The following is a 9,469-nucleotide window of genomic DNA, read 5'->3' as shown; positions in this document are numbered from 1 at the left end:
CCCCTGGCAGACAGTATCCTTTAGCGTGAATCAAGAGGAGTCTGATTATCACATGTTAAACTTGGGTCAAAGCTCGTTATCCTTTGGCCACACATTCACATAGAATCATTAAAACCTGTGGCCCTGGAAAAAGGTTATATTGAATAGGTTTGCTGAAACCTTGTTAAGCTAATAATAGGGTTCCCCTACCACAGTCTTCCTACTGTCATAAAAACCTACAAACTAAAAATTTCTAAAGCTTTGTCCTTGCACCTATCAAAATGTACCCCGCATTGAACGCTTAGTTGGGCAAAGTATGCACCCAGTACTGTATATAGATTTTTTTTCCCCCAACGGTATCAAACTGACGGCTGCTGAACTCAATTCAAGGAGAAGCAACTCCCTTGCAAGAGATTTTAAAAAGAAATGGTTTAAATCCAAGAAATTTTTACAAATCCTGGGCAAATAAATGCCATATTAGTTCATGGCAGAATTACTAAGAAAGCTGTGCAAGTCTAGCGAGAGACTGGGGTCCTCCCCAAAGGCTCTAACATGGTGGTCCCTGGTAATCTCCGAAGAAAAGTAAAGGCGTGGGGAGAAGTGCCATGAACTTTGACCGGAGAGCGGCACAAACAAGACTGACCGCACCCCAGGCGGACCCGTAGGTTACTAAAGTTGCAAGGTCTTCCGCGTCTGAGGAGACCCCGCCCTGCCCTGTCCCGCCCACCGTCAACTCCGCCAATCCTCGGGCTCCATCGACCGCTCGGCTTCCCAGGCTCCATCAATCAAATACCTATGTACGGCCCCGGCCTTGTGACCCGCGATCAGGGAAGGTCAGTAGAGAGCCTATTGGAGCCGAGCTAGGGGCGTGGTCCGGGGCAGGGGGCGGGCAGACTGAGACGGTGGGGCGGGGCGTGCTCGGCGCAGTCGGGTGCGATTGGCCACCCCTGGCAGGAGCCGCACCTCGGACAGCAGCAGCGGCGGCGGCGGCGGCCGCGGGAGGGTCCGTGTGGCGCCGGGCGGCGGGGTCCTGCGTGGAGAGTGGGACGCAACGCGGAGACCGCGAGCAGAGGCTGCGCAAAGCCGGACCTGGCACTCAGCGACCGGACCCAAGGATCCGCCGGGGAACAAGCCACAGGAGAGCGACTCAGGAACAAGTGTGGGAGAGGAAGCGGCGGCGGCGGCGCCGGGCCCGGGGGTGGTGACAGCAGGTCTGAGGTGAGAGCACCGGGGCGCGGGGCGTGACAGTGGGAGCCGAGGCGGCGGGACCCCAGGCGGAGTGAGGGGAGTTGCGGGAGCGGGCTCGACAGTGCAGACTGTGGAGAGGAGACCCCGGGAGGGACCGGGACCGCGGGTGAGGAGAAGGGACTCCGAGAGGGACCGAGGCAGTGGCTCTGAGTGGAGAGGACTCCGAGAGGGTCCAAGACTGAAACTCTGAGGGGAGGGGTCTCCAAGAGGGGCCGGGACAGTGCGCGTGAGAGGAAGGGACCCGGAGAGGGGCTGGGGTAGTGGGGTGAGGGGTGGGTGCCTCATGAGGCACTAGGATAGGGGGAATGAGGGGAGGGGTTCCCTGAGGGACCAGGTCCCGGAAAAGGTCCGGGACAGCGGGGAGAGGGGAAGGGTCCCCGAGAGGGGCCGGCACTGAGAGTCTGAGAGATGGGGACCCCGAGAGGGGCTGGGACAGCACCTGGGGAGAGGAGACCCCAAGGTGAGGGGAGGGGACCCAGAGAGGAGCTGGGACAGAGTAAAGAGAGGGGACCAGTCAGGGGATGTGAAGACAGGGGACCCCCAGAGGGCTTAGAACAGAGTGTGGGAAGACACCAGGAAGGGCCAGGACAGCGGGAGAAGAGGAGGGGTCCCGGAAAGGGGCTGGGCTGAGACAGCGGAGCTGAGAGCAGGACACCTAGAGAGAGGCCGGGACAGCGGGTGGGAGCAGGGTGACCCCGAGAGGGGCCAGGACAGCGGGGTGAGAGGAGGGGACCCCCAGAGGGCTCGGGACAGCGCATGCGAGCGTGGGACTCCGAGAGGGGCTTTGAGCGTCGGTTGCAGGCGCGGACCCCGAGGGAGGAGCGGTGTTCCAGGGGTGCGGGTCGGGCCCCCAGTCACATAGCGAGGGCCCGGCGTGAGCAGCGAGGGAGCGGGCGAGGGGTCGCGTCCGCTGAGTTGCGGGAGACCCCCAAGAACGACTGCGGCCGGGAGCCTGGGTCGCGGTCGCGGCGTCGGGCAAATAGGAACCGGCGGCAGCGCAGACGAGTGGAGCGGGGAGGTGCTCCCAGGGTCTGGCATCAGCGACCACCCTGAGAGTGGAGTGAGTCCCCAGGACTCCGGGGGGACTCTGGAGCCGATTATGTAATGAAACATCTCCGAAGTGGAACGCACGGGCTGAAGGAGCTGGAGGTGCTGGTGGGGCTGATGGGGCTGGCCGCAGGACAAAGATCTTAGAATGATCAAGAGACCTGCGCGGCCTGACCTCTTCTCACTGGCCCGCTGGCTTCGCATTCGTTCCTTAGAGTTTGACGTGGATGTCTTGAAAGCGAGGGGCTTCCTGATCTTAATGAAAAGGTCAGGTGAAAAGTTGGAAGGGGCTTCTTCAAACCTCCCCCACTTCCCCCTCCGCAAGAAGTTGAAAGGGACAGGGATCCTTTTGGAGACCCGTGTTTTAGATTAATAAGAATATTTCTTTGATAGACCCTTGTGTTTTCCTGGACTACTGGTTTTTCATTTTAGCTCAAGGAGCTAAGAAACTTTTTCAGATTTGGCAGCATATCAGTATCAATGTTTACAATGCAGACTTAAAGGAACTATACTAGGTTTGGAATCTGGACTGTTTTAACTTTGATCTGTTGGAGATAGTTGGAAGGTCACACTAAATTTTCAACAGAGGTTTTGGAGTCGCGTAACTAAGAGCTCTTTCCAATTAGATTTCTTATCCTAAAAGCTGCCAGGATTGAGCTTTAGGCGTAATTCCAGGACAAGCTAAGGAGAGAGATAAACCTATTTAAACCAGACACTGTGTGTCCTGGTGGGAGGCAAGTGTGTCTATTAAAAGGTTGAAACAAATAGTGGGAAGCAATAGGGGGTGAGAGCTGGGGGACAGCCTCCTACTCTGACGGATGTGAAAATTAAACTAATCATCAGGCTAGTCGTTCACAGTACTTAGGATATGTTAATACTGCCCTACCTACTTTTCAAACTCGAATGCACATGCTTTGTTATGGTTGTACCCAGCAGTTTTGTATTTGAATTTTTAAAACCTCCTTCTCAATGTTTATAGGTTTTGTCTCCTCACCTCTTCTCTTGGACTGGTTTCTTTTTTTATAGAAGCAGACGTCGAAAATGATGGTTTTAGGAAAATAGTGAGGAATGTAATTACTATGTAATGTCGGTTATTTAGATATCGCCTTTGTTTCAGGTTTAGAATGTGTTTTATTAGAAATCTTTTGCCAGTGTTTAATATAGGCAGTTTCAACTAAGAGGAATAAAGGAATGTTGTATTATTTCCTAAAGATATAATGTAGATGCCTTACGTATAACTGCTATGTAAATCCAAGACAAAAATTACTGAAGTTATTTTTATCAGGGTAATAATAAGTAGAGGAGAAGCACTGTTTAGGGATTTTATTTGACATTACCTGATACAGAGCAGTTCTTATATGGCTTCAGAGAGTGTGGAGCTTGATGTGGTTATGAAAATTCCACTAACATGGCCGGGCGCAGTGGCTCACACCTGTAATCCCAGCACTTTGGGATGCTGAGGCAGGCAGATCACAAGGTCAGGAGATGGAGACCATCCTGGCCAACATGATGAAACCCCGTCTCTACTAAAATACAAAAAATTAGATGGCCGTGGTGGTGTGTGCCTGTAGTCCCAGCTACTCAGGAGGCTGAGGCAGAGGAATCGCTTGAACCCAGGAGTCAGAGGTTGCAGTGAGCCAAGATCGCGCCACTGCACTCCAGCCTGGCGACAGAGCAAGACTGTCTCAAAAAGAAAAAAAGAAAATTCCACTAACTAGAAGTCCTCTCCTGAGACATAGAAATTATACAGATGAGAGGAACAACAACAGCAAATACAGATTTAAAATATGAGACACTATATTTAAGATGTATTGAGTGTAATTTTTTTACATTAAATTTATTTTTCCAGAATGCTAGGTCGAATTCAAGTAAAAATAAGGTCAGTTAACTCAAAAGGGTATTTAGAACAGGCATATATTCATTTTGCAATGCATATAATGCATGAAATGGTCTGTGGAAGGATTGAGAATCTCAATACCAATAATTCTACAAAGTAATAGAAATATTTCAGCAGATACGCTTTCACCATATTTGTTAGCTCATTTCTGACTGGTACAAATGGTCGTTTCTTAAGACAAAACCTTAAATTTATTTCCTCGTAAGAATAGAAAGTGCTCTGATACTCCCCTAAGTGATTACTAAAGCAGCCATTTCAACCACATTATGTTATGGTATTGATCCAGAGACGTTAAAGAGAGATTCTTTGCAGTAGAATTTTTAGTGATAGTAAAGGCCTATAATAACTTCATTCCCTGGGGGGTTAGGAGAGTAGGGATTCTGTGAAAATTTTTTTCATTTATTTCAAAAAACTAAAACTATACTACGAGAAGCTATAAATATATGAAATCATTATACCTTGACTTGCTTATTTATTTATTTAATTTATTTGAGACAGGGTGTAGCTCTGTCACCCAGGTTGGAGTGCAGTGGTGGGATATTCTCTCACTACAGCCTCTGCCTTCCAAGATCAAGCGATCCTCTTGCCTCAGCCTCCTGAGTAGCTGGGACCACAGGCAAATACCATCACGCCTGGCTTTTTCTTCTTCTTCTTCTTCTCCTTCTTCTCCTTCTTCTCCTTCTTCTCCTTCTTTCTTCTGCTTCTTCTTTTTTTTGTTTTTTTAGTAGAGATGGGGTTTCACAACATTGCCCAGGCTGGTCTCAATCTCCTGAGCTCAAGTGATCCATCCGCCTCCACCTGCCAAAGTGCTGGGATTACAGGCATAAACCCACTATGCTCAGCCCCTTTGTTCATTTAAACTTTTTATTTTCTTTTTATTTTTTATTTTACTTTTATTTTAATTTTTTTTGTTTGAGACAGAGTCTCGCTCTGTCGCCCAGGCTGGAGTGCAGGGGCACGATTTCGGCTCACTGCAACCTCCGCCTCCCTGGTTCAAGCGATTCTCCTGCCTCAGCCTCCCGGGTAGCTGGGATTACAGGCGCGCCACCACACCCGGCTAATTTTTGTATTTTTATTAGAAGCGGGTTTTCACCATGGTGGCCAGGCTGATCTAGAACTCCTGACTTCAAATGACCCACCCACCTCAGCTTCTCAAAGTGCTGGGATTACAGGAATGAGCCACTGCGCCCAGCCTATTTTCTATTAAAAAAATAACCAGGCCGGGCGCAGTGGCTCACGCCTGTAATCCCAGCACTTTGGAAGGCCAAGGCAGGTGAATCACCTGAAGTCAGGAATTCAAGACCAGCCTAACCAACGTGGTGAAAACCCGTCTCTACTAAAAATACAAACATTAGCTGGGCTTGGTGGCAGGCGCCTGTAATTCCAGCTACCCAGGAGGCTGAGACAGGAGAATCGCTTGAATCCGGGAGGCGGAGCTTGCGGTGAGCAGAAATAGCGCCGTCGCACTCCAGCCTGGGCGACAGAGCGAGACTCCATCTCAAAAAATAATAATAATAACCAAAAGACGTTAAGATGGAGCCTTACAGTTCCATGTGAAGGCTTACAGCAACCACACATTGCAAGGTCTTTTTGGTTCTCAAACTGTTTTCAGTCTTTGTTTAGCAGGATGCAAATACTTCCCAGTATATACAATAACACATTCTACACTTTCTATACTACTGGAGTCATATACAGGCAAACTATTGTAATCTTAGAGACTACCTTGATATCTAATTTGGTGTAATGTTTAAGCCAACCTGAATAAACATTTTCATTGCCTGCCAGTATTCATATTTGTTGATATTAGTAGCATAGGGGAATAGATGAAAACTGTTGGTACTTTTTTTAAAAATAGTCTTAATTAAGTGCCCCTTTTTTTAAAATAATTTTTTCCCTAGTTTTCATTTCTTCCCTCGCTCCCCCCACCCCCCGCCAAAAAAAAAAAAAACAAAAGGGAGAGAGGGAGGGAGGATTTTGTGACTCTCCGAAAAAAGATGACTTTTCAGTAATGGATAGTTTTTCAATTCATATTTTTAAGTTGTGGGATATTATAAGATTGCATATCAGCATAGGGAATTTAATTTGTGACAATTTAGCTTTATCACGCATTTAATTGGTTGCTTTATTATTTGTAAGCTATATTAAAAGTTTTTTTTACTGTTTCTTAGGCTTAGCTAAGTAAAAGAAGCATAAGTGATATTTATCTATACACCTATAATTATAGATTAGTTATGTTGAATTTATGTGATCTCCCTCATTTCCAAGCTACAAGCACCAAATTAAAAAAAAAAAAAACTATTTCAAATTTATATAATAACTGATACAATTAAATTGATAAATTTTGTTCCAGACATACGTTATTAAAGTTACCTGCTTTATAAATCAACTTAATATATTTTTTTCCTGTCTGACTTGAGATTTGTTAGGGATATTGAATTATATTTAAAATCTTTCTAAGTTATTTCTACTTTGCAAGTTAAAGGGCTAATTCCCTGGCAACAGAATGACTTAGGGGCCAATTTCTTTATTTGTTATCAGAGATTAGTCTCCTAACCATTTGTCAGCTGTCTCACAAATAAACATTTTTAATCCCTAGAGTGTGTGAGGAAAGGAAGATGGCCTGGAATAAACTTTTTTTTTTTTTTTGGTTGTTTCTGAGACAGCCTCACTCTGTCGCCCAGGCTAGACTTCAGTGGCACCATCTCGGCTTACTGCAACCTCCACCTCTCTGATAGCTGGGATTACAGGCACCCACCACCTCGCCCAGCTAATTTTGGTAATTTTAGTAGAGACGGGATTTCACCATGTTGGTGAGGCTAGTCTCGAACTGCTGGTCTCAAGTGATCTGCCCACCTCAGCCTCCCAGAGTGCTGGGACTGCAAGTGTGAGCCACCGTGCCTGGCCTGGAGTAAACATTTTATACCTAGAAAAACCTAGTTCCATTAAACAAAGAGGTGTGGTCCACATGACTTTAACTCCTAACGATAGGAATTTACACGCTGGAATCTAGTGTTCTGGGCCCTTTCACTTCACCTCTGGCCTCAGTGAAATCAACCTCACATTGTATACTTTATATTAATATTGTAGTTAGTTATGAAAGTACTCATTGAAGGGATCAATTTTACTTTCTTCCACTATTTGTTTTTTTTTTTTTTTTTCGAGATGGAGTCTCACTCTGTCACCCAGGCTGGAGTGCAGTGGCGCAATCTCGGCTCACTGCAAGCTCCGCCTCCCGGGTTCACGCCATTCTCCTGCCTCAGCCTCTCCAAGTAGCTGGGACTACAGGTGCCCGCCACCACGCCCGGCTGATTTTTTGTATTTTTAGTAGAGACGGGGTTTCACCGTGGTCTCGATCTCCTGACCTCGTGATCTGCCCGCCTCGGCCTCCCAAAGTGCTGGGATTACAAGCGTGAGCCACCGCGCCCAGCCTCTTCCACTATTTTTGAGTGTCAATAAGAGAACCTTTTATTTCCACTCAAACAGGGACTCTATGCAATATGTATTTAATTTTATGTGTTTCACTTTCTAATGATATTGGGTTATGTCCATGGCAATCAAGGCTATGGCAATTCGAATATGTTTTATTTACCCATTACAATAGATGGCACTAATCAAGACAGAATGCTTTCTTAAATACATTAATAACTTAATTAGTCTTGGCAGTAGACACACTAAACAGAATCATAGTTCATAGCCAATTTTCTTTATTTTTTATTATTTATTTATTTATTTATTTTTTGAGATTGAGTCTCACTCTTTTGCCCAGGCTGGAGTGCAGTGGTGCCATCTTGGCTAACGGTAACCTCCACCTCCTGGGTTCAAGCGATTCTCCTGCCTCAGCCTCCAGAGTAGCTGGGATTACAGGCGCCAACCACCACGCCCAGCTAATTTTTGTATTTTTAGTAGAGATGGGGTTTTGCCATGTTGTCTAGGCTGGTCTCGAACCCCTGACCTCAGGTGATCACCTGCTTCAGCCTCCCAAAGTGCTGGGATTACAGCTGTGAGCCACTGTGCCGAGCCCATGGCCAATTTTCTATTCTGTTCTGAACATTAGTTTTAGTTTCAGGGTGTGTATGTGTAAATACACAAATACTTTCAAAACCGTATACATACAGTTTTTAAATGACCTAGGTCAAGATTTAATAGCAGAGATTTAAAATTATAGTAATATGCCTCCATCATCTCTTGGCAAAATTCTCTTCTGTTGTTTTATAGCAGTTTCCTGTTTACACGTGTTATTTACTAGCTTGTAAGGACAGAGATGGGTTTTATTCATCTTTGCATCCCCCATGGTAAGTATAGTACGAAGCACAGAGTATGAAGATGCTCAGTAAATGGGAATTGAGTGAATTAATGAATGATCAGCAAACTAGTAGATTATATTTATGTCCACACTTTGTTTCTTATCCTCATTGAGTGCTTTTTAAAATACATATATCTAAAAGGTATTAAAGAGACAATGGGCACACCTGTAATCCCAGCACTTTGGGAGGCCAATGCGGGAGGAGGGAGGATTGCTTGAGCCCAGGAGTTCAAGACCAGGTTGGGCAACACAGTGAAACACTGCCACCGCCCCTGCCCCAGCCCGTTTTTACAAAAAATACAAAAATTAGCTGGGCGTGGTTTTGCACGCCTCTAATCCCAGCTCCTCAGGAGGCTAAGGTGGGAGGATCACTTGAACCTGGGAGATGGAGGTTGCATGAGTAATGATCACACCACTGCATTCCAGCCCGGCTGATAGAGCAAGACCCTGTCTAAAAATAAAAAATAAAAAGAGAGAGATAGTGATTTCTTCAGAATGTAAGAATAAATGTTAGCATTATTCATCTGCTACATAAAAAACAGCAAGATACAGTGGAAGGAGAGAGGGCCTTAGACTGGGAGAGATCTAGGCACCTATTTTGGCTCCATTACTATGTCTGCTGCCTGACCCTGGGCAGTTACTAAAGTCTTGATTAAAGCTCTCAATTCTCTCAACGTAAAATAAGAATCTGTACCTCTTGGGATGTGTGAAAGGAATAAGTGAAGTGATTTTTTTAAAGTGCCAAGCACAGTGACACATAGGAAATGCTTAATGGTAGTTGTTTATTATGTTTTTGAAATAGAGTCTTGCTCTGTCACCCAGGCTGGAGTGCAGTGGTGCGATCTTGGCTCACTGCAACATCCGCCTCCCAGATTCAAGCAATTCTCCTGCCTCAGCGTCTGGAGTACCTGCGATTACAGGCACCCGCCACCACACCCGGCTAATTTTTGTATTTTTAGTAGGGGGATTTCACCATGTTGGCCAGGCTGGTCTGA

The 9,469-nt window shown here is 46.2% G+C and overlaps 1 protein-coding gene across 2 annotated transcripts in view; it reads left to right on the top strand.

Moving 5' to 3' along the window:
• The first annotated feature begins 893 nt into the window (after window positions 1–893).
• The window catches only part of TAOK3 (TAO kinase 3), a 223,683-nt gene continuing 215,107 nt past the window's right edge, over window positions 894–9,469 (top strand). The window contains exon 1 of one of the 2 annotated variants that reach the window (XM_003274452.2): window positions 894–1,197. The gene's annotated coding sequence lies outside the window, so the exon portion shown is untranslated. The remainder of the gene's footprint in view (window positions 1,198–9,469) is intronic. The other variant, XM_030821486.1, reaches the window with a different exon arrangement.

The sequence above is a fragment of the Nomascus leucogenys genome, chromosome 10 (assembly GCF_006542625.1).
Source record: "Nomascus leucogenys isolate Asia chromosome 10, Asia_NLE_v1, whole genome shotgun sequence".
In the NCBI taxonomy this organism is placed as follows: Eukaryota; Metazoa; Chordata; class Mammalia; order Primates; family Hylobatidae; genus Nomascus; species Nomascus leucogenys.
This window is presented reverse-complemented; position numbering and strand designations above follow the sequence as displayed.